This window comes from Schistocerca gregaria, chromosome 11 (genome assembly GCF_023897955.1).
Source record: "Schistocerca gregaria isolate iqSchGreg1 chromosome 11, iqSchGreg1.2, whole genome shotgun sequence".
Taxonomy (NCBI): domain Eukaryota; kingdom Metazoa; phylum Arthropoda; class Insecta; order Orthoptera; family Acrididae; genus Schistocerca; species Schistocerca gregaria.
Genome location: NC_064930.1, coordinates 6,164,634 through 6,177,410, shown reverse-complemented (window position 1 = coordinate 6,177,410; position 12,777 = coordinate 6,164,634). Strand labels below are relative to the sequence as shown.

The 12,777-nt window shown below is 49.5% G+C and overlaps 8 non-coding genes across 8 annotated transcripts; all 8 read left to right on the top strand.

Annotated features, from left to right (window-relative positions):
- The first annotated feature begins 847 nt into the window (after nucleotides 1-847).
- On the top strand, nucleotides 848-921 carry Trnaa-agc (transfer RNA alanine (anticodon AGC)). The gene has a single exon. It is a non-coding gene; the product is annotated as a tRNA-Ala (tRNA).
- A 1,502-nt stretch (nucleotides 922-2,423) lies between these two features.
- Trnaa-agc (transfer RNA alanine (anticodon AGC)) lies at nucleotides 2,424-2,497 on the top strand. The gene has a single exon. It is a non-coding gene; the product is annotated as a tRNA-Ala (tRNA).
- Nucleotides 2,498-3,999: 1,502 nt separating this feature from the next.
- On the top strand, nucleotides 4,000-4,073 carry Trnaa-agc (transfer RNA alanine (anticodon AGC)). The gene has a single exon. It is a non-coding gene; the product is annotated as a tRNA-Ala (tRNA).
- Nucleotides 4,074-5,560: 1,487 nt separating this feature from the next.
- Trnaa-agc (transfer RNA alanine (anticodon AGC)) lies at nucleotides 5,561-5,637 on the top strand. Its single transcript has one exon. It is a non-coding gene; the product is annotated as a tRNA-Ala (tRNA).
- Nucleotides 5,638-7,128: 1,491 nt separating this feature from the next.
- Nucleotides 7,129-7,202, top strand: Trnaa-agc (transfer RNA alanine (anticodon AGC)). Its single transcript has one exon. It is a non-coding gene; the product is annotated as a tRNA-Ala (tRNA).
- Nucleotides 7,203-8,703: 1,501 nt separating this feature from the next.
- Trnaa-agc (transfer RNA alanine (anticodon AGC)) lies at nucleotides 8,704-8,778 on the top strand. Its single transcript has one exon. It is a non-coding gene; the product is annotated as a tRNA-Ala (tRNA).
- Nucleotides 8,779-10,269: 1,491 nt separating this feature from the next.
- Trnaa-agc (transfer RNA alanine (anticodon AGC)) lies at nucleotides 10,270-10,343 on the top strand. The gene has a single exon. It is a non-coding gene; the product is annotated as a tRNA-Ala (tRNA).
- A 1,491-nt stretch (nucleotides 10,344-11,834) lies between these two features.
- Trnaa-agc (transfer RNA alanine (anticodon AGC)) lies at nucleotides 11,835-11,908 on the top strand. The gene has a single exon. It is a non-coding gene; the product is annotated as a tRNA-Ala (tRNA).
- Nucleotides 11,909-12,777: the final 869 nt, after the last annotated feature.

Here is a 12,777-nt window from a genome sequence, read left to right as displayed (position 1 = left end):
GGACGACAAGAGTTTTACACAGTAGCAAAGAGCGAGGCACTGAGTTGGCATGAACAATGGAGAGTACAATGGGGCTCGAGATGTGATTGTTACCTCAGGTGCTGTGTGATTGTCGACAAGGAGTGAAATGGACCAATTTGTGACCGCCCTTTCAATTTAAGACGTTAAAAACAGACGGAATTTGCATTCGTAATACCAGAGCATCGGAACTACTTGGAACTCTTGTGTATATGAACGTGTCCGCGCCTTTGTACTCTGGTACGTTCGCCGCTACAAACCAACCAACCATCGTGCCCGTGCACATCAGAGTCGCAAAGAATGGAGAATAGCCGGGCTTGGTCGTGTGTGCAGCCAAAGCTCAGTTGGCAGATCGTTCGCTTAGCGTGTGAAAGGTCTCGGGTTCAATCTCCGGCTCCTCCATGTTTTGTGGTCAGTGCATGGTAAGTGTTGGTCGCGGCGAACATAAAGGCACGCAAGAAGTTGCAAAACCAGCGTCACAGACTGATATGATGTATACTGTCATCAGGAGAGCCAGATGTAAGTGTGGGGACCGGCTGTTATCGAGGTGTTATCGAGTGCAGATCTGTCTTAGGTATCACGGCATAACGTCATTGAAGTCTAGAGAGTGGACAACACGTTCGTCTTACTCAGAGCGGTGTCCGAACTCTATTTTCGACGTTATGCGTGCCACTTTCATTGTGGCCGACTACGATTCGATAGAGAATGCACGAAACCTGAAAGACACCCTCACTGATACATAGAAAGTGTCGTTTGTCTGCGGAATAATGGGAGTGCAAGGGTCTGTGACGTTGATATGGCTGTATGTAGCACTATTAGTTAACGGGGGGGTGGGCGTAGCTCAGATGGTAGAGCGCTCGCTTAGCGTGCGAGAGGTACTGGGATCGATACCCAGCGCCTCCAGAATTTTTAACACACCTACAAGCGCACCTTGCCATGCAAGTGGAATAATTCCCTACCAGCAGAGGTGTCTAGGCAGATACAAGCGAACGATTAGCAACCACAATTGTCAAGCGTGCTTTTATTCGTGCGCAGGAAGCACCCTCCTCCCACACCTACACTTAATTAAGAAACAGTACAAATGTTCCCATAAGATTCTCAAGCCTACGTCGGAAAGATCTGCCTTGCGCCGAGTTCACGTAAATCCCACTGCACGTTCCCATTCTTTGCGTGCAGTGTGCTGCTACTGGTGTTGCTGGATGTGAATGCTGATAACAGATGCCGTAGCAATCAATTCATGGAGTGAGTTGTATGTTTTGCGATAGTCTGTCTCTGACAAGAAAGCACAGGTGATATAGGTGCGAACACAGGAAGCTTGCAGTCCCTCGTTGCCTGCAGACACAGAGCAGCCACACTAGGAGAGCGGCCTAAGCCGTAGGCGAAATGTGCTCATTCGCTTTGGCGCGACGTCGAACTATAAATAAGGCTGTCACTAGCGTGAGCGTTGCGTAAGCGTCGTGTAAAGTCGGAAAAGTCGGCTGCACGGGTGACTGCCAAGTTTGGGCAGCGTTTCGTAGTATATCAGTGCAATGAAGACGTGTCCCAGTGTTTCGCAGTTGGACGACAAGAGTTTTACACAGTAGCAAAGAGCGAGGCACTGAGTTGGCATGAACGATGGAGAGCACAATGGGGCTCGAGATGTGCTTGTTACCTCAGGTGCTGTGTGATTGTCGACAAGGAGTGAAATGGACCAATTTGTGACCGCCCTTTCAATTTAAGACGTTAAAAACAGACGGAATTTGCATTCGTAATACCAGAGCATCGGAACTACTTGGAACTCTTGTGTATATGAACGTGTCCGCGCCTTTGTACTCTGGTACGTTCGCCGCTACAAACCAACCAACCATCGTGCCCGTGCACATCAGAGTCGCAAAGAATGGAGAATAGCCGGGCTTGGTCGTGTGTGCAGCCAAAGCTCAGTTGGCAGATCGTTCGCTTAGCGTGTGAAAGGTCTCGGGTTCAATCTCCGGCTCCTCCATGTTTTGTGGTCAGTGCATGGTAAGTGTTGGTCGCGGCGAACATAAAGGCACGCAAGAAGTTGCAAAACCAGCGTCACAGACTGATATGATGTATACTGTCATCAGGAGAGCAAGGTGTAAGTGTGGGGACCGGCTGTTATCGAGGTGTTATCGAGTGCATATCTGTCTTAGGTATCACGGCATAACGTCATTGAAGTCTAGAGAGTGGACAACACGTTCGTCTTACTCAGAGCGGTGTCCGAACTCTATTTTCGACGTTATGCGTGCCACTTTCATTGTGGCCGACTACGATTCGATAGAGAATGCACGAAACCTGAAAGACACCCTCACTGATACATAGAAAGTGTCGTTTGTCTGCGGAATAATGGGAGTGCAAGGGTCTGTGACGTTGATATGGCTGTATGTAGCACCATTAGTCAACGGGGGGGTGGGCGTAGCTCAGATGGTAGAGCGCTCGCTTAGCGTGCGAGAGGTACTGGGATCGATACCCAGCGCCTCCAAAATTTTTAACACACCTACAAGCGCACCTTGCCATGCAAGTGGAATAATTCCCTACCAGCAGAGGTGTCTAGGCAGATACAAGCGAACGATTAGCAACCACAATTGTCAAGCGTGCTTTTATTCGTGCGCAGGAAGCACCCTCCTCCAACACCTACACTTAATTAAGAAACATTACAAATGTTCCCATAAGATTCTCAAGCCTACGTCGGAAAGATCTGCCTTGCGCCGAGTTCACGTAAATCCCACTGCACTTTCCCATTCTTTGCGTGCAGTCGGCTGCTACTGGTGTTGCTGGTTGTGACTGCTGATAACAGATGCCGTAGCAATCAATTCATGGAGTGAGTTGTATGTTTTGCGATAGTCTGTCTCTGACAAGCAAGCACAGGTGATATAGGTGCGAACACAGGAAGCTTGCAGCCCCTCGTTGCCTGCAGACACAGAGCAGCCACACTAGGAGAGCGGCCTAAGCCGTAGGCGAAATGTGCTCATTCGCTTTGGCGCGACGTCGAACTATAAATAAGGCTGTCACTAGCGAGAGCGTTGCGTAAGCGTCGTGTAAAGTCGGAAAAGTCGGCTGCACGGGTGACTGCCAAGTTTGGGCAGCGTTTCGTAGTATATCAGTGCAATGAAGACGTGTCCCAGTGTTTCGCAGTTGGACGACAAGAGTTTTACACAGTAGCAAAGAGCGAGGCACTGAGTTGGCATGAACAATGGAGAGTACAATGGGGCTCGAGATGTGCTTGTTACCTCAGGTGCTGTGTGATTGTCGACAAGGAGTGAAATGGACCAATTTGTGACCGCCCTTTCAATTTAAGACGTTAAAAACAGACGGAATTTGCATTCGTAATACCAGAGCATCGGAACTACTTGGAACTCTTGTGTATATGAACGTGTCCGCGCCTTTGTACTCTGGTACGTTCGCCGCTACAAACCAACCAACCATCGTGCCCGTGCACATCAGAGTCGCAAAGAATGGAGAATAGCCGGGCTTGGTCGTGTGTGCAGCCAAAGCTCAGTTGGCAGATCGTTCGCTTAGCGTGTGAAAGGTCTCGGGTTCAATCTCCGGCTCCTCCATGTTTTGTGGTCAGTGCATGGTAAGTGTTGGTCGCGGCGAACATAAAGGCACGCAAGAAGTTGCAAAACCAGCGTCACAGACTGATATGATGTATACTGTCATCAGGAGAGCCAGATGTAAGTGTGGGGACCGGCTGTTATCGAGGTGTTATCGAGTGCAGATCTGTCTTAGGTATCACGGCATAACGTCATTGAAGTCTAGAGAGTGGACAACACGTTCGTCTTACTCAGAGCGGTGTCCGAACTCTATTTTCGACGTTATGCGTGCCACTTTCATTGTGGCCGACTACGATTCGATAGAGAATGCACGAAACCTGAAAGACACCCTTACTGATACATAGAAAGTGTCGTTTGTCTGCGGAATAATGGGAGTGCAAGGGTCTGTGACGTTGATATGGCTGTATGTAGCACTATTAGTTAACGGGGGGGTGGGCGTAGCTCAGATGGTAGAGCGCTCGCTTAGCGTGCGAGAGGTACTGGGATCGATACCCAGCGCCTCCAGAATTTTTAACACACCTACAAGCGCACCTTGCCATGCAAGTGGAATAATTCCCTACCAGCAGAGGTGTCTAGGCAGATACAAGCGAACGATTAGCAACCACAATTGTCAAGCGTGCTTTTATTCGTGCGCAGGAAGCACCCTCCTCCCACACCTACACTTAATTAAGAAACAGTACAAATGTTCCCATAAGATTCTCAAGCCTACGTCGGAAAGATCTGCCTTGCGCCGAGTTCACGTAAATCCCACTGCACGTTCCCATTCTTTGCGTGCAGTCGGCTGCTACTGGTGTTGCTGGTTGTGAATGCTGATAACAGATGCCGTAGCAATCAATTCATGGAGTGAGTTGTATGTTTTGCGATAGTCTGTCTCTGACAAGCAAGCACAGGTGATATAGGTGCGAACACAGGAAGCTTGCAGCCCCTCGTTGCCTGCAGACACAGAGCAGCCACACTAGGAGAGCGGCCTAAGCCGTAGGCGAAATGTGCTCATTCGCTTTGGCGCGACGTCGAACTATAAATAAGGCTGTCACTAGCGTGAGCGTCGTGTAAAGTCGGAAAAGTCGGCTGCAGGGTGATTGCCAAGTTTGGGCAGCGTTTCGTAGTATATCAGTGCAATGAAGACGTGTCCCAGTGTTTCGCAGTTGGACGACAAGAGTTTTACACAGTAGCAAAGAGCGAGGCACTGAGTTGGCATGAACAATGGAGAGTACAATGGGGCTCGAGATGTGCTTGTTACCTCAGGTGCTGTGTGATTGTCGACAAGGAGTGAAATGGACCAATTTGTGACCGCCCTTTCAATTTAAGACGTTAAAAACAGACGGAATTTGCATTCGTAATACCAGAGCATCGGAACTACTTGGAACTCTTGTGTATATGAACGTGTCCGCGCCTTTGTACTCTGGTACGTTCGCCGCTATAAACCAACCAACCATCGTGCCCGTGCACATCAGAGTCGCAAAGAATGGAGAATAGCCAGGCTTGGTCGTGTGTGCAGCTGTAGCTCAGTTGGCAGATCGTTCGCTTAGCGTGTGAAAGGTCTCGGGTTCAATCCCCGGCTCCTCCATGTTTTGTGGTCAGTGCATGGTAAGTGTTGGTCGCGGCGAACATAAAGGCACGCAAGAAGTTGCAAAACCAGCGTCACAGACTGATATGATGTATACTGTCATCAGGAGAGCCACATGTAAGTGTGGGGACCGGCTGTTATCGAGGTGTTATCGAGTGCAGATCTGTCTTAGGTATCACGGCATAACGTCATTGAAGTCTAGAGAGTGGACAACACGTTCGTCTTACTCAGAGCGGTGTCCGAACTCTATTTTCGACGTTATGCGTGCCACTTTCATTGTGGCCGACTACGATTCGATAGAGAATGCACGAAACCTGAAAGACACCCTCACTGATACATAGAAAGTGTCATTTGTCTGCGGAATAATGGGAGTGCAAGGGTCTGTGACGTTGATATGGCTGTATGTAGCACTATTAGTCAACAGGGGGTTGGGCGTAGCTCAGATGGTAGAGCGCTCGCTTAGCGTGCGAGAGGTACTGGGATCGATACCCAGCGCCTCCAGAATTTTTAACACACCTACAAGCGCACCTTGCCATGCAAGTGGAATAATTCCCAACCAGCAGAGGTGTCTAGGCAGATACAAGCGAACGATTAGCAACCACAATTGTCAAGCGTGCTTTTATTCGTGCGCAGGAAGCACCCTCCTCCAACACCTACACTTAATTAAGAAACAGTACAAATGTTCCCATAAGATTCTCAAGCCTACGTCGGAAAGATCTGCCTTGCGCCGAGTTCACGTAAATCCCACTGCACGTTCCCATTCTTTGCGTGCAGTCGGCTGCTACTGGTGTTGCTGGTTGTGACTGCTGATAACAGATGCCGTAGCAATCAATTCATGGAGTGAGTTGTATGTTTTGCGATAGTCTGTCTCTGACAAGCAAGCACAGGTGATATAGGTGCGAACACAGGAAGCTTGCAGCCCCTCGTTGCCTGCAGACACAGAGCAGCCACACTAGGAGAGCGGCCTAAGCCGTAGGCGAAATGTGCTCATTCGCTTTGGCGCGACGTCGAACTATAAATAAGGCTGTCACTAGCGTGAGCGTCGTGTAAAGTCGGAAAAGTCGGCTGCAGGGGTGATTGCCAAGTTTGGGCAGCGTTTCGTAGTATATCAGTGCAATGAAGACGTGTCCCAGTGTTTCGCAGTTGTACGACAAGAGTTTTACACAGTAGCAAAGAGCGAGGCACTGAGTTGGCATGAACAATGGAGAGCACAATGGAGCTCGAGATGTGCTTGTTACCTCAGGTGCTGTGTGATTGTCGACAAGGAGTGAAATGGACCAATTTGTGACCGCCCTTTCAATTTAAGACGTTAAAAACAGACGGAATTTGCATTCGTAATACCAGAGCATCGGAACTACTTGGAACTCTTGTGTATATGAACGTGTCCGCGCCTTTGTACTCTGGTACGTTCGCCGCTACAAACCAACCAACCATCGTGCCCGTGAACATCAGAGTCGCAAAGAATGGAGAATATCCGGGCTTGGTCGTGTGTGCAGCCGTAGCTCAGTTGGCAGATCGTTCGCTTAACGTGTGAAAGGTCTCGGGTTCAATCCCCGGCTCCTCCATGTTTTGTGGTCAGTGCATGGTAAGTGTTGGTCGCGGCGAACATAAAGGCACGCAAGAAGTTGCAAAACCAGCGTCACAGACTGATATGATGTATACTGTCATCAGGAGAGCCAGATGTAAGTGTGGGGACCGGCTGTTATCGAGGTGTTATCGAGTGCAGATCTGTCTTAGGTATCACGGCATAACGTCATTGAAGTCTAGAGAGTGGACAACACGTTCGTCTTACTCAGAGCGGTGTCCGAACTCTATTTTCGACGTTATGCGTGCCACTTTCATTGTGGCCGACTACGATTCGATACAGAATGCACGAAACCTGAAAGACACCCTCACTGATACATAGAAAGTGTCGTTTGTCTGCGGAATAATGGGAGTGCAAGGGTCTGTGACGTTGATATGGCTGTATGTAGCACTATTAGCCAACGGGGGGGTGGGCGTAGCTCAGATGGTAGAGCGCTCGCTTAGCGTGCGAGAGGTACTGGGATCGATACCCAGCGCCTCCAGAATTTTTAACACACCTACAAGCGCAACTTGCCATGCAAGTGGAATAATTCCCAACCAGCAGGGGTGTCTAGGCAGATACAAGCGAACGATTAGCAACCACAATTGGCAAGCGTGCTTTTATTCGTGCGCAGGAAGCACCCTCCTCCCACACCTACACTTAATTAAGAAACAGTACAAATGTTCCCATAAGATTCTCAAGCCTACGTCGGAAAGATCTGCCTTGCGCCGAGTTCACGTAAATCCCACTGCACGTTCCCATTCTTTGCGTGCAGTCGGCTGCTACTGGTGTTGCTGGTTGTGAATGCTGATAACAGATGCCGTAGCAATCAATTCATGGAGTGAGTTGTATGTTTTGCGATAGTCTGTCTCTGACAAGCAAGCACAGGTGATATAAGTGCGAACACAGGAAGCTTGCAGCCCCTCGTTGCCTGCAGACACAGAGCAGCCACACTAGGAGAGCGGCCTAAGCCGTATACGAAATGTGCTCATTCGCTTTGGCGCGACGTCGAACTATAAATAAGGCTGTCACTAGCGTGAGCGTTGCGTAAGCGACGTGTAAAGTCGGAAAAGTCGGCTGCACGGGTGACTGCCAAGTTTGGGCAGCGTTTCGTAGTATATCAGTGCAATGAAGACGTGTCCCAGTCTTTCGCAGTTGGACGACAAGAGTTTTACACAGTAGCAAAGAGCGAGGCACTGAGTTGGCATGAACGATGGAGAGCACAATGGGGCTCGAGATGTGCTTGTTACCTCAGGTGCTGTGTGATTGTCGACAAGGAGTGAAATGGACCAATTTGTGACCGCCCTTTCAATTTAAGACGTTAAAAACAGACGGAATTTGCATTCGTAATACCAGAGCATCGGAACTACTTGGAACTCTTGTGTATATGAACGTGTCCGCGCCTTTGTACTCTGGTACGTTCGCCGCTACAAACCAACCAACCATCGTGCCCGTGCACATCAGAGTCGCAAAGAATGGAGAATAGCCGGGCTTGGTCGTGTGTGCAGCCGTAGCTCAGTTGGCAGATCGTTCGCTTAGCGTGTGAAAGGTCTCGGGTTCAATCTCCGGCTCCTCCATGTTTTGTGGTCAGTGCATGGTAAGTGTTGGTCGCGGCGAACATAAAGGCACGCAAGAAGTTGCAAAACCAGCGTCACAGACTGATATGATGTATACTGTCATCAGGAGAGCCAGATGTAAGTGTGGGGACCGGCTGTTATCGAGGTGTTATCGAGTGCAGATCTGTCTTAGGTATCACGGCATAACGTCATTGAAGTCTAGAGAGTGGACAACACGTTCGTCTTACTCAGAGCGGTGTCCGAACCCTATTTTCGACGTTATGCGTGCCACTTTCATTGTGGCCGACTACGATTCGATACAGAATGCACGAAACCTGAAAGACACCCTCACTGATACATAGAAAGTGTCGTTTGTCTGCGGAATAATGGGAGTGCAAGGGTCTGTGACGTTGATATGGCTGTATGTAGCACTATTAGTCAACGGGGGGATGGGCGTAGCTCAGATGGTAGAGCGCTCGCTTAGCGTGCGAGAGGTACTGGGATCGATACCCAGCGCCTCCAGAATTTTTAACACACCTACAAGCGCACCTTGCCATGCAAGTGGAATAATTCCCTACCAGCAGAGGTGTCTAGGCAGATACAAGCGAACGATTAGCAACCACAATTGTCAAGCGTGCTTTTATTCGTGCGCAGGAAGCACCCTCGTCCCACACCTACACTTAATTAAGAAACAGTACAAATGTTCCCATAAGATTCTCAAGCCTACGTCGGAAAGATCTGCCTTGCGCCGAGTTCACGTAAATCCCACTGCACATTCCCATTCTTTGCGTGCAGTCGGCTGCTACTGGTGTTGCTGGTTGTGAATGCTGATAACAGATGCCGTAGCAATCAATTCATGGAGTGAGTTGTATGTTTTGCGATAGTGTGTCTCTGACAAGCAAGCACAGGTGATATAGGTGCGAACACAGGAAGCTTGCAGCCCCTCGTTGCCTGCAGACACAGAGCAGCCACACTAGGAGAGCGGCCTAAGCCGTAGGCGAAATGTGCTCATTCGCTTTGGCGCGACGTTGAACTATAAATAAGGCTGTCACTAGCGTGAGCGTCGTGTAAAGTCGGAAAAGTCGGCTGCAGGGGTGATTGCCAAGTTTGGGCAGCGTTTCGTAGTATATCAGTGCAATGAAGACGTGTCCCAGTGTTTCGCAGTTGGACGACAAGAGTTTTACACAGTAGCAAAGAGCGAGGCACTGAGTTGGCATGAACAATGGAGAGCACAATGGGGCTCGAGATGTGCTTGTTACCTCAGGTGCTGTGTGATTGTCGACAAGGAGTGAAATGGACCAATTTGTGACCGCCCTTTCAATTTAAGACGTTAAAAACAGACGGAATTTGCATTCGTAATGCCAGAGCATCGGAACTACTTGGAACTCTTGTGTATATGAACGTGTCCGCGCCTTTGTACTCTGGTACGTTCGCCGCTACAAACCAACCAACCATCGTGCCCGTGAACATTAGAGTCGCAAAGAATGGAGAAGAGCCAGGCTTGGTCGTGTGTGCAGCCGTAGCTCAGTTGGCAGATCGTTCGCTTAGCGTGTGAAAGGTCTCGGGTTCAATCCCCGGCTCCTCCATGTTTTGTGGTCAGTGCATGGTAAGTGTTGGTCGCGGCGAACATAAAGGCACGCAAGAAGTTGCAAAACCAGCGTCACAGACTGATATGATGTATACTGTCATCAGGAGAGCCAGATGTAAGTGTGGGGACCGGCTGTTATCGAGGTGTTATCGAGTGCAGATCTGTCTTAGGTATCACGGCATAACGTCATTGAAGTCTAGAGAGTGGACAACACGTTCGTCTTACTCAGAGCGGTGTCCGAACTCTATTTTCGACGTTATGCGTGCCACTTTCATTGTGGCCGACTACGATTCGATACAGAATGCACGAAACCTGAAAGACACCCTCACTGATACATAGAAAGTGTCGTTTGTCTGCGGAATAATGGGAGTGCAAGGGTCTGTGACGTTGATATGGCTGTATGTAGCACTATTAGCCAGCGGGGGGGTGGGCGTAGCTCAGATGGTAGAGCGCTCGCTTAGCGTGCGAGAGGTACTGGGATCGATACCCAGCGCCTCCAGAATTCTTAACACACCTAAAAGCGCAACTTGCCATGCAAGTGGAATAATTCCCAACCAGCAGAGGTGTCTAGGCAGATACAAGCGAACGATTAGCAACCACAATTGTCAAGCGTGCTTTTATTCGTGCACAGGAAGCACCCTCCTCCCACACCTACACTTAATTAAGAAACAGTACAAATGTTCCCATAAGATTCTCTAGCCTACGTCGGAAAGATCTGCCTTGCGCCGAGTTCACGTAAATCCCACTGCACGTTCCCATTCTTTGCGTGCAGTCGGCTGCTACTGGTGTTGCTGGTTGTGACTGCTGATAACAGATGCCGTAGCAATCAATTCATGGAGTGAGTTGTATGTTTTGCGATAGTGTGTCTCTGACAAGCAAGCACAGGTGATATAGGTGCGAACACAGGAAGCTTGCAGCCCCTCGTTGCCTGCAGACACAGAGCAGCCACACTAGGAGAGCGGCCTAAGCCGTAGGCGAAATGTGCTCATTCGCTTTGGCGCGACGTCGAACTATAAATAAGGCTGTCACTAGCGTGAGCGTCGTGTAAAGTCGGAAAAGTCGGCTGCAGGGGTGATTGCCAAGTTTGGGCAGCGTTTCGTAGTATATCAGTGCAATGAAGACGTGTCCCAGTGTTTCGCAGTTGCACGACAAGGGTTTTACACAGTAGCAAAGAGCGAGGCACTGAGTTGGCATGAACAATGGAGAGCACAATGGGGCTCGAGATGTGCTTGTTACCTCAGGTGCTGTGTGATTGTCGACAAGGAGTGAAATGGACCAATTTGTGACCGCCCTTTCAATTTAAGACGTTAAAAACAGACGGAATTTGCATTCGTAATGCCAGAGCATCGGAACTACTTGGAACTCTTGTGTATATGAACGTGTCCGCGCCTTTGTACTCTGGTACGTTCGCCGCTACAAACCAACCAACCATCGTGCCCGTGCACATTAGAGTCGCAAAGAATGGAGAAGAGCCAGGCTTGGTCGTGTGTGCAGCCGTAGCTCAGTTGGCAGATCGTTCGCTTAGCGTGTGAAAGGTCTCGGGTTCAATCCCCGGCTCCTCCATGTTTTGTGGTCAGTGCATGGTAAGTGTTGGTCGCGGCGAACATAAAGGCACGCAAGAAGTTGCAAAACCAGCGTCACAGACTGATATGATGTATACTGTCATCAGGAGAGCCAGATGTAAGTGTGGGGACCGGCTGTTATCGAGGTGTTATCGAGTGCAGATCTGTCTTAGGTATCACGGCATAACGTCATTGAAGTCTAGAGAGTGGACAACACGTTCGTCTTACTCAGAGCGGTGTCCGAACTCTATTTTCGACGTTATGCGTGCCACTTTCATTGTGGCCGACTACGATTCGATAGAGAATGCACGAAACCTGAAAGACACCCTCACTGATACATAGAAAGTGTCGTTTGTCTGCGGAATAATGGGAGTGCAAGGGTCTGTGACGTTGATATGGCTGTATGTAGCACTATTAGCCAGCGGGGGGGTGGGCGTAGCTCAGATGGTAGAGCGCTCGCTTAGCGTGCGAGAGGTACTGGGATCGATACCCAGCGCCTCCAGAATTCTTAACACACCTAAAAGCGCAACTTGCCATGCAAGTGGAATAATTCCCAACCAGCAGAGGTGTCTAGGCAGATACAAGCGAACGATTAGCAACCACAATTGTCAAGCGTGCTTTTATTCGTGCGCAGGAAGCACCCTCGTCCCACACCTACACTTAATTAAGAAACAGTACAAATGTTCCCATAAGATTCTCAAGCCTACGTCGGAAAGATCTGCCTTGCGCCGAGTTCACGTAAATCCCACTGCACGTTCCCATTCTTTGCGTGCAGTCGGCTGCTACTGGTGTTGCTGGTTGTGACTGCTGATAACAGATGCCGTAGCAATCAATTCATGGAGTGAGTTGTATGTTTTGCGATAGTCTGTCTCTGACAAGCAAGCACAGGTGATATAGGTGCGAACACAGGAAGCTTGCAGCCCCTCGTTGCCTGCAGACACAGAGCAGCCACACTAGGAGAGCGGCCTAAGCCGTAGGCGAAATGTGCTCATTCGCTTTGGCGCGACGTCGAACTATAAATAAGGCTGTCACTAGCGTGAGCGTCGTGTAAAGTCGGAAAAGTCGGCTGCAGGGGTGATTGCCAAGTTTGGGCAACGTTTCGTAGTATATCAGTGCAATGAAGACGTGTCCCAGTGTTTCGCAGTTGGACGACAAGGGTTTTACACAGTAGCAAAGAGCGAGGCACTGAGTTGGCATGAACAATGGAGAGCACAATGGGGCTCGAGATGTGCTTGTTACCTCAGGTGCTGTGTGATTGTCGACAAGGAGTGAAATGGACCAATTTGTGACCGCCCTTTCAATTTAAGACGTTAAAAACAGACGGAATTTGCATTCGTAATGCCAGAGCATCGGAACTACTTGGAACTCTTG